This window comes from Nelumbo nucifera, chromosome 1 (assembly GCF_055504915.1).
Source record: "Nelumbo nucifera cultivar China Antique chromosome 1, China Antique-T2T, whole genome shotgun sequence".
Taxonomy (NCBI): Eukaryota; Viridiplantae; Streptophyta; class Magnoliopsida; order Proteales; family Nelumbonaceae; genus Nelumbo; species Nelumbo nucifera.
This window is the reverse complement of record NC_142649.1, coordinates 144,543,759-144,557,975: the sequence shown is the minus strand read 5'-3', so window position 1 is coordinate 144,557,975 and position 14,217 is coordinate 144,543,759.

Sequence of the window (14,217 nt, the reverse complement as noted above, 5' to 3'; positions counted from 1 at the left end):
TACATGTTCGACTTCTCACAAGCATACAAAATTGAACAGTAACCCCTGATGCTAAACCCCCCCAAACCCCTCTCATTTGCACACTCGACACTGAATCACTCACTTCTCACAAGTTCACTTCCTCCATTCCCTTCATCCTCCTCTTCCTCCTCTTCCTCCTCCTCCTTCAATCTTCTTCTTCTTCTTCTATCGTCACCATCCTCCTCTTCATCTCTCTTCCGTGATTCCACTAAAATATTTTCCCCTCTTTTGTAGGAGATTACAAAGCATTTGGTGCTCATGAATCTCGCGGCAGTGGTAGTCTGTTATTCGGGTGGTGGTTTGCAGGTACAACCCCCATCCCAATATGTACTGTTAGGGTTTTTTTTTGCACATCCATTGTTCTTGTATCTGCACATCTTAGGTTTAAACTTCCATATGTTTACTCCTTTTTTTTATTCTTTCGTATGATGTCGTTGCTTATTATACTTTTTTTTTAATTTTCATTGCTTTTATTTTTAATCTGAAAGTATCAGATTTCAATATTGTATGATGCTTGCTTTTTTTTTTAATATAAAAGTATCAAATTAACTCCATTTATATCATCCACATCAAAATCAGCTTCATGCATTGCTTGGCCTTGGTCTAATTTAGGAAGCCATTATTAGCTCCAAAAATTTAAAAAAAAAAAGTAGAAAATGAACTTTAACTTTAAAATAAAACTATGATCTCAGTAAAGCTAAAACCAAGTTAAACTTCCAATATTTTCTTTTTCTATTCATCTTTTTCAGCAACAAAGAGATTTGTCAAAACAAGCAGATAAAAAAGAGAGAAGTAATACAAGGCTCAAGATCCATTAGAAGCATGACCCAATCCCAAACCTCAAAGAGGTAAAACCAATCCACCAAAAAATAAAAAGCAAAGCAACAAATGGGAAAAAAACATTTGCTACCTTAAGGGTGAAATCCCCCAACACAATTCAAGTCTCCAAAAGCTACACAGACTGCCAGATTTCTTGCCTCCCTAGAATGCCTCAACCTCTAAAGACCAACAGAAAGATTTTTGTTATCCAATTAATAATAACCTCAGCCTTCCTCTACCTGATGTTAGACAGTGTATGCCCTTAGATCCAATCAGCATGATGTACATTATGACATTTATTGTAAACGATACATATTTGATTCATGTTATTGTGGTGTATTTTTGTGTAATACTCTTAAACCGGACACATATGAGACTCGTGTTAGTTTATAATCTTCACAGTCAATGGATAGATCTGGGGAGATTTATCCTGCCAAGGTTGACACTGATGTGCCACCAAGTTGGTTGGGGTGGCTTGTCTCAGATACCAGGGTGAGACCTGAGGCACATGCAGTGTGGGTTTTCTTAAAACCCTGAACCAGACCAAATTCCAATATTGCCCTGGACCTTGGAGACAGATGGGCAAAACTGAAATGTTACACCTGACCCCTATATTCGATTATGATACTGCACTAGGTGTCGGATTGGGTTGTCTTTGATGTGCCAATCGTGAGATTCTTAGAGGGGGTCAAAACTTGGGTATGTTGGGACAGTCCGAGAATTCACCTGAGTGAGTGATCATAGTGATATGATCAACCTCTTTGTCGGACAAAGTGAATGATCGGGAAATGCATTCTCTTTGACGGAAACCTAAACTGCCGGTAGTGGATTTCAAATGTGTTTGAAATTTGGTTTTGCAAAATATATTTATATAGAGATATACTTATATATTATGGTTTCACAAATTGTTTGTGAAAGGTTTTAATTCTCGGGATCCATGTGAGTAGAGAGTGCAAAACTGTACCTTGCAACCGAGGGAGAGGTCTTCTCTTGTCGAGCAGTGTTTGATCATTAAGGGCTGAGAGGTTAAGTGTAAGACCATTGAGGGTTATACCTGATGGGCTAATCTTGCATCTGCCCACAGTCCTTGGGTCGTCATAAGATGGCTTGACCCAATGACCATTTAGTGTAAATGTTGGGCCCATTAAGAGCCCATAGTGACGGACTCAAGGGTTCACTGTATTCAGTAGTGAATTTGACCAGGCTTTGTAACAGAGGTTAGGTTGAACCCATGTGTCTGATGTGTAGATCAATGATAGGGTCCCACACCATACAAAGAGAGCCAAGCTAGCCAGCATTAAAAGGAAGTTAGCCTGAAAGTTTAATGGGCCTAAAGCCAATTTCGAACTGGGTTAATTGGATTAATTAAAAAGGGGTGAATCTGGGTTTAGATCAGCAAATAAGGATAAGAGGATAACTCTTATATACTTGAAGCTGATTTTGATCTACATATAAGATAAGGGATTATCCTTATCACTTAAAGAGTCCAAATCCAAATAAAGATTTGGATCAGGAGACTCCTAATCAGATTAGGAGGTTGCCTCCCTGGATCAGGAGACTCCTAAATAGAGAGCAGGGCGGACCTGAAAAAGACACACAACACAGAAGCCAACTCAGTTTGACTGTTTCTGCCTTCAGTTCTTTCTCTCTCTGCTCTTGCTGCCCTACCCTATTCAATCTCCATTTATTGGAACTGAACAAGATTGGATTTTAATATTGTTTCTTGCTAGAAGAAACAATTCTGAAGCTGTGCTCACTATCCCATTCGATTCTTACTGAAGAATGACAAGTTCTTGGTGAAGAAACTACTTGTTGATCCTACTTCATCCTAAGCTATGTCATCTTCAATGGAGGGAGGATTTGGTACACTCTTTGGGCGTTAACACCTGCATTGGGAGGAGATTTTTGCGTGGACTCCGTATCAGGTATATCCCTCCCTAATCTTGGTTTCAGATTTGGTCCGGTTTGGTTACAAGAACGAACCTTGAAAATGTAGTTTTCTAAATTGGGAATACGATTCCCAGATGGGAGTAAAGAAATTTTTAAAATTTCACCCAGCCTTCCTACAGGGTTCGGCCATCCATATGATGGATCTCCCATCCCTTCAGTGGTATCAGAGCCAGGTTCAAGTCTTGAACCAAATTAGATCAGATTTGGATATGCGCAAATGGGCAGAAGGCGTTCTACCTGATTTGCGCAGTTAGCGTTTTTTCTAGGAATTGGTTCCTAGATTATGGGCGAATGATCTGGAAAATAAATCTTTATTATTCTGTTATATTTATATAATTGTTTTGTGAATGTTTCTTGAATATTTGGGCTACATGTGTAATGGAGATTGAATCATTTTGGTGCCAAGATTCGCGCACCCTACTATTTCTTATCTATTCAATTTGGTCTGTAAATAATTTTTTTTTAGACAAATTGTATAGGAATTCGATGTGTTGTAATAATAGAAAAATTAGGTTTTTCTATTTTATTTCCAACTGGAGATTGCTGGAGTGCGCAATAGAGGAGAAGAAGATTTCGCAAAAAGAAGTTCTGCGATTTTGTAGATATCGATTTTGCAATCTGCGATTAATTGTTCTTTGCAGGTTTGCAGGATGTCCAAGAAAATCATAGTGTAGCCCTCTGATTTCGTTTTCTTGATAATTTGATTATCTAGATTTAATTAGTTTTTCATATCATTATTCTTGAATTAAATCTTGAACTGGACACCAAAACTTGGGTCGATTTGTACCATATTTGGTCTAAACTGGTTAGACCGAATTCTTGGTTCAATGGGGTTGGTTTTTTTGACCCAAATTCGATTTTGGCTAGAGGATTGATGGCCCACTTCAAGTTTTTAATTCGGCCCACCTCTGTAAAACCTAGTTTTAATATGCATTAGCCCTGATTCATCTATATGGGCCGAACTGGTCTTTGCAGTTCATCCCATATACCTAGATAATGTTATTTGATGATGTTATGGGTTCTGTTGGGTTGATACTGATTTAACCTAATTAATTTAGGGTTTTACAGATATTTTAATTGATTCGATCAATTTGTTTCATGCATGTGATGTATGGATGTGTTATGTGCTACGTACATGGACCATAAGCATTTGGACCATGTTACTTTGATAGTGGTTGTTTCGCACACCATGGCTGAATGCACATCATTGCCATGGTGTCCACAAGATCATTGGATGATCTCCCTATTTGATGGGCCCCACATCAGCTTCCTCCCCAAGAGGGACCGTGTAGAACCCTAGTCGTTTAGGGCCCATTTAAATATGGCTTTGAGAAAGCCAGTGTGAGCCACTTTGGTTTGGCCTAAATAAAACTAGGGCGTAATTATTCGTTCCTCCAATGAAATATAAGTGCATGTGATAGAGAGATTCATATGATGAACTCTCTAAAGGCCTTCCATCATTAGCATGAAGATGGGCCATTCAGCAATGAGGAGATGCACCATAAAATTGGGATATTCATTTGCTGCTGGATCTATTGGATTGTTTCATAAGATGATAGGGGCGTCATAAACCGATGTGAGAGGAGCCTATTGTAAAATTGAACTCTCTCACGGTACCTTGGCATTCACAAATATGATGGGTAAGCACTTATTGGACAGAAAGGTTTAACCTAAAATGGCAATGAACCTTGTCTGATAGAAGCCAAAGGAAAATCTCATAAGATGAGTGGATATGATCATTCGCAGAAGGTAGTGGGGTTATGCAGCTGAAACAGTTGACTCCATGCACTATATGTGGTTTCCCACATTTCCAGAGACATAGTTTGCAGTCTTCGTTACTGAGATAAGAGGGAAATCTCAAAGATGATTAAATGGAAATGGAACATAGGTTAAAAGCCATATCTATTTAAACAACATGAATCAAATCAGGTTGTGGACTAATATTTGCTTTGCCTTTTATCAGAAATGGCAAGCGAACAATTTGCCAAACTGTTGGACGATAATAAGCTTAAGGTCCCAAATTACGCTGACTGGTTTCGTAACCTCATGCTGGTTTTGACATCCGAGAAATTGGACAAAGTTGCTAAGAACCCTACTCCGGATCGTCCGGGTGATAGGGTTTTTGAGGCCTGTAGGAGGGAATATCAAGAATGGAAAGAGAAAAACTCTCTTGCTCGGTGCTATATCAGAACCTCCTTAGACAATCAGATACAACGACAGTTCGATTAGATCGAAGTGTCCAAGGATATCTTGGATAGTCTAAGGATCATGTATGAAGAGCAGAATCGTTCTACTCGTTAAAAGGTCCTAAAGCAGTTTATGACCGCACAAATGTCAAAGAACCAACTAGTTCGATGGTAGTTCACTACAGATCCTTGGGTATACCGATGCCAATTTCCAATGAGACCTATATGATAGAAAGTCTACGTCTGGATACATCTGTACGATGGGGTCCTGTGTAGTTAGCTAAAAAAGCAACAAACAAGGGTCCACTGCAGATTCCATAACCGAGGCTGAGTACATTGCCGCAAGTGAAACTGCCAAGAAAACCGTATGGATGAATAAGTTTATTCAGGAATTAGGAGTAGTTTCATCCAACACATCACCCATTCCACTGTTGTGTGACAACACTGGAGCCATTGCTCATGCTAAGGAGCCACGAGCCCACTCGAAGTCAAAGCACATCGAGAGGAAGTACCATGTACTACGGGAGATAGTTGGAAGAGGGGACGTCCTAACTCAGAAGGTAGCATCAGCGGAAAATGTAGCAGACCCATTGACTAAGTGGGAGCTGTTCGATCTCCATTTCTTGGAACTGATCAATATTTGATCTTAATATTGTTTCTTGCTAGAAGAAACAATTCTGAAACTGTGCTCACTACCCCATTCGATTCTTGCTGAAGAATCACAAGTTCTTGGTGAAGAACTACTTGTTGATCTTACTTCATCCTAAGCTGTGTCATCTTCAGTGGAGGGAGGATTTGGTACACTCTTTGGGCATGAACACCTGCATTAGGATGAGCTTTTTGCGTGGATTCCATATCAGGTATATCCCTCCCTAATTTTGGTTTCAGGTTTAGTTCGATTTGGTTACAAGAACGAACCTTGAAAATGCAGTTTTCTAAATTGGAAATACGATTCCCGGATGGGAGTAAAGAAATTTTTGAAATTTCACCTAGCCTTCCTGTAGGGTTTAGCCATCCATATGATGGATCTCCCATCCCTTCACTTGAATCATTTCAAATCCCAAAGATTACACAAGTCTAAGCCCCAATAACTTGCAATTTTCTCTTTGACACTCAAGATAGTATATAGCCAAAAGCTCGAAGTTTTTCATTAAATTATAAGAAGATTAAAATACAAAGGTGAAGGGAGGTAAACCCTCTTACATATTATTTTCACATGTTAACTCTCCAATCTTTTTCTTCCAACTCCCTACCAAGAATCTTGTAACCAATATGAAAATATATGATCATACTAACCAATATGAAAATGCACTCACTATATAAATGAGGTACATAAACATGTTAAAGCACTCACTATATATTTGATCATACTAACTGAAAATATATGATTATGCTAGCTATTATATACATTATGTGGCACAATGCATAACAAAGTATGATCCTTCGCCCACATGCCATAGCCATAAACATGGCTGATTCAATTATCAAATTACTAGAGAAAATTTCCAATCAAAGGCATTGACTATTAGGAGGAAATGCATAACTCTAATGGATGCTCATCATCTTAAAATCAAGGAAATCCTATCATTTTTTTAATAGTAACCTAATATCTATTTTGACACATATTGGATGGATTCCGTGGAGATGAATGCAACACTTAGATGGTTTAGCTTCTTGTGGATATTGATCTTATGGTTGGGGCTCATAATAATATTAGGGTTTAGGCTTTTGATAGCAGGTAGTAAGGATTTACGAATGCAAATTTTAATGTCAGAGGGGTAACTTTATGATGGGCAAATATAGGAAGAACCAAGGCTGCACTTGCAATGGATTGTTTTCTTTCACGTATGACTGTCTGATGATCCAACATTGTTTTCTTTCATGGATTCCAGCATTGTTTTCTTGCATGATCCACCTTAATATGCATTGTTTTCTTTCATGGATTCCAGCATTATTTTCTTGCATGATCCACCTTAATATGCATTGTTTTTTTTTTTCATGGAGTCTAGTAGGAGGACACCAAAACTATAGACAACACATTTATCATTTAAGAAAAATTTTGCTTAACCCATACATTACCCGCAAGCAAACATCTATCAAGCTAAGCTTCTCTTTGACAGCCTTTGCTTTTTGTTATTGCTTTGTATCTGAACACTTACTCCTTTGTTATTACTTGGAAGAAAACATTCACACAAACTTCTTTGCTTTATTATTGCTTTGTTATTCGGTGCATGGGTTGTACATATTGGTTGATGTGGGTTGTACCAGCAATTTGCTGAAGCTATCATACCCTTGTTATTGCTTGCAGGATTTCATCCACTTACAAACATTCAAATGGAATAGCTACTTCAAGTGACTCATACAACCATCAAACTTTTTTTTTTATTTTATAGTTGATTGGAAAAAAATATGATTATTCTATAAATTTTCAACAATATTGTGTCAGTAACCCAAAGTTTCATGATGATTAGATGGCGACTAGTGTATCTAATACATCTTTTGAAAATGCCCTCGTCACAAATGCAAACTAGACACCTACACAAGAAACTTTTTTCATAGATTTACTTGTACAACAAGTCCAGAGTGGAGGAATGGTAACTGGTTGTTTGAAACCAGCTGCTTGGAAAGAGGTGAGACATAATTTTTTCACACAATTTGGCTTGAACTTCAATACATATCGTTTAGTAACAAGATACAAAATTTAAAGAGTAGATACAAGGAGTTTACAAAACTGAGATATGGGCAAACCGGAGTTTACAAAGTAGATACAAGGAGTTATCCCAGAGACATGGGATAACTATTTGATGGTATTTTCTATAACATATATGATTTTTTATTTAAATTCAATACATTACATACAAATTGATTGGTGTCCCAATGTCTTTTTTTTATAGGCTAATTCCAAGGCCAAAAAGTTTCGTACTATGGGTTGCCTGGAGTATAACAACCTAGAGGTCATATTTGAGGGAACAACACCCACTGGAAGGTTTTCAGCATCATTGGCACGAGGAATAAAGTCCCCACCCCGAGATGAGGGAAACATCTCAACTAGCCTACCTATTGATGAAACCCAACATACATCAATAGGAGTTGATGAACCAATCAATGGTGATACTAACCAGGTCTCAGCTACAAGCACCAAAACTCCACGTAGGAAGACCATCTGAATTCTATGATGCAGTGGTTGATCAGTTTACATTAGCTGAAAAAGATGGTCAAACCGATATATGTGTATATATTGATGTATATGTGTATATACTAACCAAGTTGATCAGTGGTTGATATATATATATATATACATATATCACATGTATATGTGTATATATTATATTTACTAACATGGCATGATCTGACTTATTTGACCTAGATGGTCAAACCAGTGACATACAACCTGGAGGCAAAAATGGTTTGGCCTCTTTGTCAGTTCTAAAAACATTGTCATAGGGCAACCCAAGCCCTAACCAAGTGTGAGCTAGGGCTGCTCATCAAGACCGAAAAACCAAACAAAAAAATATGGTTTAGCCTAGGGATGGCAACGAGCCCATCTTTTCATGAGCTGCTTGAGCTCGGCTCGACTCAATTTCAACCGAGCTCGAGCTCGAGCCCAATTCATTGGCTCGATTATTGAATGAGCCGAGCTCGAATATATATATATATATATATAATATAATATAACCAAATTATAGAAAATAATATATATAATAAAAATATTATAATTCTTAATTTTTTAAATATCAAATTAAAAATATTTTTATATATAATTTTTTATTTTTATAAAATATTTTTGTCACGGTTCTGGTTCAAACCAAGCTCGAGCCTTGTAGAACAGTCTCAAGCTGAGCTTGAGCCTGGTAATATTCAGCTCGAATCCACCCCTAGTTTAGCCAAAGCAATTGGCTAAAGAACCTTTGTTAAGCAAATTTGAAGCTAAAGAACCTGTATTAAGCAAATTTGAAGCTAAAGAACCTCTGTGACATTCTCAATTGAGCCAAGCTAGTGTAAGTAACTCAAACATCATTCTTTTTTGTTATGTCTAGCTGGCCCTGTGACATAGCTAATTAGTTCATATTCATAAGGGTTTGGAAAAAGTTTTAGTTCAACTCCCAACCTGATGCAACCCTCCTTTACCCAATCTTGGGACTAGCTGTGTAAGACAAGTTCACACTAACGAAATTACATTACCAATTACTTAATTAATAAAATGAATAACTTAAAATTTAAATTATAATTAGATGAAAAATTAAATTATAAAATTTTTATAATTTTTTATGGCCTAAAAATGGACAAACTAAGGTAATATGAATTTATAATTCTAAAACATTCCCCGCGTTTAGGTTCTCTTATATGCTTTAGCAAAATGCCTTTCTCCCAGGGGTGATCATTTTCAGCCCAACCCAAAAAAAAAAAAAAAGCATAGCCTAATTTCAAGTTGGGCTTGGGTCCAATACTTCATCTTGATCCATACATATTTATGTATACATTATTTATAAACATGTATATGTTTTTTTATATTTTATATATAAATATTTTGATATGACACCTATTTTATGCAATATTTTGTATTATAATATTTATAAGATAAGTTTTGTAGACATTATATAATATATAATATAAAAATAGTATATGTGTATTTAACCAATGCATGATTAACCCTACTTCATCCTCTCTCTCCCCAATCATCCATAGGCTCCTTGGTCATTTGGTTCTCCTCCAACTTTGTCAATTCATAGCTTGAATTTGATTTTTATAACATTCAAATCATGTCAAGTAAGTCCAAAAACAATCCATCGATAATTTTATTAATGTTTAGATTAACCAACGTTTATGAGATTTATATTAAATAAAACAAATTTTAAAACTAATATCTTTGTATTATTTTATATTATTTTTTCTTAAACTTATTAACTTTATAATCGTTAGACAAATGTGTATTAATTTCAAAAAAAAGAATGGATATTTAATTTTAATTTATTTTACTATTTTTGTTAATTTCATAAGTTATATTAGTAAATATTTAATTTATATTAATTATGCCAATCTTATTAAATTTTAATTTATTTTAGTTTATTTTATCAGTAATAACAATTAATAATTAATTTATATGTTATTTAAGTAATTTACTAAGTAACTTTACTAATTTTGATGAATTGTTATTTTTTTCAAATGGAACTTAAATGGATTACAATTTTTATGATATTTTATTTGTACTAATTAATTTTAAATTTTATTATTGAATAATTTTAAAATGGGTTTTTTATTATATATAATTAATTTTATTAATAATTACAATTAAATGGAAGTATATTAGGTGTTTTTAAAATTCAAAATGGAACATAAATTGGTTATAATTTTAGTTAAATGTATTTTTCCATTTCAAATATTAATAATTTTATTACTAAGTGATTTATTTTAAAATGCAATTTACTTGATTAATTTATTGAATATTAAATGGGTTATAAATTACAATTAAATACTTCAATTATGTTTTAAATTGAATTTTGATTGCATTTAATTTTTATTAGTAAATATAAATAAATGTAAATATATATAATCTATACTTTATATAAAAGTGTTGATGTAGAGTGGAAGTATTTTTTGACTAAAACTACCCTATATTTTTTTTTGTTTGAGAAAGGGTATAAAAATCATTTTAGTATAGATTTATGGCTACTAAAATGCCCATATTTGTGTATTTAATCCACCTCTAATTGTAAGTGCTGAAAATGCAACTTAAATTATTACTTTCCACCTCATTTAGTCCCCTCTCATTAAGTCATATACTTAAAGTATTAAGTCTCATTTTCTCTTATTAAATCTTATATTTAAGTGCTTTTTCACTAATAAATGTTACTAATTAGATCTATGTCAATTTTTTAAACAATATATACCCATATGTTTTAAAAATGACTCAAAAACAAAACCATTATTTATCCAAGTGGTGAGTAAGAAATTCAACAATCTTAATCAAATTGATCAACCTATTAAGTCATAGTTAGGTAATACAATTTCTAAAATAGAAATAAATATAAAAATTAAAAAAATGTAGAAAAAACTACACATTTATGATATTTTTAGTAATTAAATTAAAAAATAAGTGTAATAAACAATAATTATTTTTATTGATAATGAAAATGAAATACATAATTCAAAAATGAAATTATTTTACTGTTTGACAAAGATACTTTTGGGTCAAATGTGTTAACCTTTAATGCCATAAATAAATAATAAAACCTTAATAAAATATAAAAATACAAAAATGAAAAAAATGCATAATTTTTACAAAAAACATTCAGGCACATGTTAAACAAAAAAGTAAGTGTGGCATGTTAGAATTATTTTTATACATATAAATACAAAAATAATTATAGAAAAAATGAACACATCTATAGTTTTATATTTGCACTCTATAAAATATATGAATAAGATTGTAGAACTTCCTTTTGACTAAAGTACTCATTTTTGAATTCAGTCCCTATTTAATCGTGATGTTTAAATTGTAAATTGAACTACTACTTTTCATCTCGTTTAATTTCCTCTATTCAAATCTTATATTTTTTGATAAATGAACAAAAAAAAAAGATAAACCAAAAAGACGAAACATTACAAAGGAAGTATTTAGCCAAGTAGGTAGGCTTATCAATGATATTTGAAACTTCACAATTTCATTCGATTATCACATATTTAGATGAGGTGTTTATGTAATTAGATTTGGATTTTGCAATCTACATCTAATTAATAATAAAAATCAAAAAATAAAAATACATAAAGTTTATAGAAAATTTTGGACACATTATTACTATCATTATCATCATCTAGAATTGCCAAATGCGCACTTACTAGTGGATATAAAGTTATAATTAAATTGAAATGGATGTAGATATAGATGGAATTAGTGAAGCTTAGGCAATTTAATATAGTAATTAAGAGGAGAGAGAAATAGTGGCATGAGTTATTGGAGAGACTGTTAATGGCATGACTAATGAGAAAGAAATTGGAGTTAATGAGAGAAAGAGGAGAGAGAGTTAATGGTGACTCAATCTCTCTCTCCCTCTCTCACTCTCATTTTGGGTGATTTATTCACAAAGGCATTTCTCTTTGGTAGTTTCAAAAATGGCAAGGAATATATACACACATAATGTATAATAAATTATATAAATCATATATTTATAGTATTTATATTATATGTTCATTTATAGTATATATTATAGATATAAAAAAACTAGAAACCAAAGGACTAGTTCAGTTTGGAAAAAAAAAACCTAGGTTCAATTAACCGAATCATGAGCACCCCTACCTTGACCCAACTATACACATGCAACATACATATATAAGCATATGCATGTAGTTATATATACAAAATATATAAGCTTGTTATCTAATGGTTTAAATTAATGATGCTAAATAGTTCAAAGTAACTTTTTAATGCATTGGGCCTAATAGGCTAGCCTGTTGAAACCGATTAACGTAAGGTCGGCATATTCCCAAACCCAACTTGAGTGTCTCAAATTTTAGTTCAAGGTAGGTTTAGGTTAGATAGATATGACTTGACCTCACGTCACCTTAGGTCCAAAACTTAGGATTGGGCATGGGTTAATCTTACACCTGGCCCAGTCCACCCATCCTAAAAACGCAAAGGGGGTGCAAAATAGGGTCCTTCAACTTGGTGGAAGTCCAAGGTTGAAAGTGAACTCGGTTCCAAACATAAGGCACAATTCAATACTACACACTTGGGTTGGAATTATAAGAACATTTATTTTCCACACTCCTTTTTTCTTTGGACCCCTTTAGGCTCTCCACCTCCATGGGCTTGGAGAAGCCTATTTATAAGTAGAAATCTTTTATTGAAAGGAATCATATGGCATGTGGGGGATGAATCCTCGATCAATATATGAGAAGACCGATGGGTCCCTAACCTGCCCAATTCAAATGCAGTCTACTTGTCCAAAAAACTACAATATCTCCAAAATGAGTGATCTAATAAATCAGAGATCTATAAATTGAAAAATTCAAACATTGAGATTTTTATTTATAGAAGCTGAAATTGAAGCAATTTAAAGAATTCCTCTCAATTGGTCAATGGATAAAGCTCAAATTGTGTGAGGTCGGTAAACAAAAGGAGTTTTGTTTGTTAGATCAACTAACTATCTAGCTTTGCAAAGCTCTATTCAAGAGCCAGGCCCTATCCTTTAAGCTACAAATCAATTTCAATGGAGTTAGCTTTGGAAAAAAATAGATGTTATGCCTAAAATAAAAGTCTTCATTCGAAAGAGTTGTCATAATGCACTTCTAACTCTAGGAAAGTTAAGAGAAAGGCACTTGAAATCTTCTACTATCTACCCAAGATGTAACAACTATTCAAAAACTCAATCATATTATCTTCCAATGCCCATATTCCTATGCCATTTGTTTGGCTTGGGTGCCCTGATGGAAGTGGTAGAAGCTCAAGATAATTTTATGTCATAATGCCCTGATGAAAGAAACTTTATTGATCCTCTTAGGTCCATTTGATTTGCAATCAAAAGTGGAATTAGAATCAAAATCAATATCCATTGGAATCATAATCGGAATGGCCTACACATATCCCCTATGCCTGTTTGGTCCAGGCAGTTGGAATGGATTCCCATTCCCAAGGGAGGGGGGATTGCATGACCATTCCCTTTGTAAGTATATGTAGGTCAACGCCACAAGGATTGCGATGAGGATCATGAGAATTAACCTTGTAGTGAGAGCTGCGATGATTGAAAACTACTCCAAAATGACAAACCTTTGTGATGATTGAGAACTACTCCAAAATGATAAACACAATCACTTACACATGTGATGCTTTGTAAGCATCACCTACAACCATTTTGAAGTCTCGAGAATAGAGTTTTCCTCATGGTCAACTACAATAGGCAGCGATGATTCACCCTACCACAACAACTATATCACCAAGACACTTCATTATCTTAAAAGCCTTGTTCCTAACACGTGATTGCGAGCAAGATTGAAAAGGGCCGTAGCTAGGATGTATCACATGAGAATTTTAAGGGAAAAGGGAATCCTTGTCCCAAAAAATCCTCATTGAACATGTGGCAAAACCCCATCAAAGCTCACCCATTAAAGACCAAAGAATCATGATATACCTTCCTAACGAGAAAAATCCTTATTTGTATGCTTCTCGTTATAGTTTTGAGAACCTCTATAAAAAAGGGGGAGACTCGAAGGTCCCCTCACAAAACCAGCCTCAAGAATCATGCCA